The sequence below is a fragment of the Lathyrus oleraceus genome, chromosome 4 (genome assembly GCF_024323335.1).
Source record: "Lathyrus oleraceus cultivar Zhongwan6 chromosome 4, CAAS_Psat_ZW6_1.0, whole genome shotgun sequence".
Lineage (NCBI taxonomy): Eukaryota > Viridiplantae > Streptophyta > Magnoliopsida > Fabales > Fabaceae > Lathyrus > Lathyrus oleraceus.
The window spans coordinates 100244075-100246867 of NC_066582.1; positions in this window are offsets into that span (position 1 = coordinate 100244075).

The following is a 2793-nucleotide window of genomic DNA, read 5'->3' on the forward strand; positions in this document are numbered from 1 at the left end:
TAATGTATCCGTTTAGAAAAGCCCTCTTAATATCCATTTGAAATAATTTGAAGTTTTGAGAACAAGAATAGGCAAGCAAATGCGTATAGCCTCGAGTCGGGCGACCAGAGCATAAGTCTCCTCATAGTCGATGCCTTATTCTTGGTTATACCCTTGACCAACAAGGTGAGCCTTGTTGCGAGTTATAACTCTATTTTCGTCTAACTTGTTTCTAAACACCCATTTAGTACCAATTACTCGATCGCCTGGCGGAGGGGGACAAGATCCCACACCTCATTTCTCTTGAACTGATTAAGTTCCTCTTGCATTTCTAAAAACCAATGTTCATTGAGTAATACGTCTTTGGAGTTTTTAGGCTCAAATTGAGAGACGAAAGCGAAATAATAACAAAAGTTACTTATCTTTGACCGTGTGGTGACTCCCTTTGAGATATCTCCTAGAATATTATCAATGGGATGATCCTTATAAGATTTCCATTACAAAGGAAGATCATTGTTATTAATTGGATGATCCTCCTCTTTCTTTTCAGATACATGATCCGACTCCTCCTTAACTTTTTTCGGATTAGGTTCAACACTCTTTTCTTCTTGATCTTTTATTATGTTTTCCAAAAGAAGACTTGCACCATCAACAAAAATATCTTCTCCGACAATTTTTGGATAAGATTCATCAAAGGAAACATGCATGGATTCTTCAATGATACGTAACCTTTTTTTGTATACCCTATATGATTTACTAGATTGAGAGTATCCAAGAAATATACCTTCATCGGCTTTTGAGTCAAATTTACCAAGGTTTTCTTTATCATTATTTAACACAAAGCATTTACATCCAAAAACATGAAGATATGAAACATTAGGTTTCCTTCCCTTTAATAATTCATAAGGAGTTTTGTTGAGAATAACGCAAATGAGTATCCTATTAAGACATAACAAGCCGTATTTATGGCATCAACCCAAAAGTATTTAGGAAGGCCATTTCCATTGACCATAGTCCTTCCAAGCTCTTCTAAAACTCGGTTTTTACGTTCCACTACTCCATTTTGTTGTGGAGTTCTTGGAGCGTAAAAATTATGATCAATGCCATTTGTTTCACAAAATTCCTCAAAGAGGTGGTTTTCAAATTCACCTCCATGATCACTTCGGATAGTAACTACGCTAGTGTTCAATTTGTTTTGAGAAATCTTGGCAAACTTTTCAAAAGCGGAAAAAGTGTCACTTTTACTTGCTAAGAAAATGGTCCAACAAAATCTAGAGTAGTCATCTACAATAAAAAATACATAGTAGTTTCTACCTAGACTTTTAATTCTAGATGGCTCAAAAAGGTCCATATGGAGAAGTTCAAGGGGTCTCGTTGTAGAAACAATGTTTTTAGATTTAAAAGAGATCCTTATTTGCTTTCCCATTTGGCACGCATCACATAAGTGAGCTTTTGAAAATTTGATTTTAGGTAGACCAACTACTAAATCTTTTGCAACTACTTTATTTAGCAAGTCAAAGTTGACATACGTTAATCGCCTATGCCAAAGCCAAGAGTCTTCACTCATGGAGATAAGACATTTAGCGCTAGCCAAAGATACTTCATTCAAGTCAAGCATGTATACGTTATTTACCCTTAAGCCCTTAAACACATCATTCTTTTTTTCATTATGTTCAATCATGCAACAATCTTTTGAAAATAATACTTTATATCCTTTGTCGCATAATTGGCTAATGCTAATAAGATTGTGCTTAAGACCTTCAACTAAAAGGACGTCTGAGATAGTAGTAGAAGAGGGATTACCTACACTACCTTTTCCGAGTATATCTCCCTTGTTATTATCATTGTAGGTTACAAATCCTTTTTTCTTAGCCAAAAGTCAAAGAATAAGGAAACGTCACCTGTCATATGTCTTGAGCATCCACTATCGAGAAACCATCTCCTCTCTGTAGCCTCAAGACATTCCACCTACAAATTAAACAAGGGAAAGAGGTACCCAATTTTCGTTGGGTCCTTTGTGTGAGTGAAAATTTGGTTGCATTTGGGCAACCATTGTAAAATGCCTTTAGGAACCAAAAATCTCCTAAATCGGCATTTATCAATAGTGTGTCCCCTTTTGCAACAATATAGACAATTTAAGTTTGGATGAGAGTTGCTTTTGCTAACTTGATTTTTGACCACATAAGTATATTTTTGATAAGGTTTATTCATGTTACTTCTAAAATGTGATTGATCAATAGCAAAGGTAACTTTAGGTTATAAAGCCTTGTCTAATTTAGCTTGAAGAGTTCTAACCTCTCTTTGCCAAATGTGATAAGTTTCACATCCAAAGTATCTAAACCAAAATCCCCTATCATCTTCAATTTTGCCTTTAGTAGCCTCTATCATAGATTTCTTAAGAGTTACTAATTCCTTTTCAGAATCAGAAACCTTCTTTTCTAAATACCAGAAAATCTTCTTATTTGAGGCTAAGCGTTTAAAAGCTTCCTTGGCCTCATTGTGTAGAGTACTAAACACTTTTTGCAAATCAAAATAAGACATTTTATTAACATGATCATATTTAGAATGACTTGCATTCTTTTTCTCCTTTTGATGAGCCATAAGACAAAGATAAATATTTTCTTCTTCATCACCTGAGTTACCATTGCTTGAGGGCTCACTATCGCTCTCTCATGCAATGTATGATCTTCTAGCTTTGCTAGATTTCTTGCGACGTTTGTCTTTTCCTTTGTATTTATTTAACAATGGATAATCTGGCCTATAGTGACCAGCCTTTCCGCAATTGTAACATGAGCCTCTTGACTTAGGTGTCTT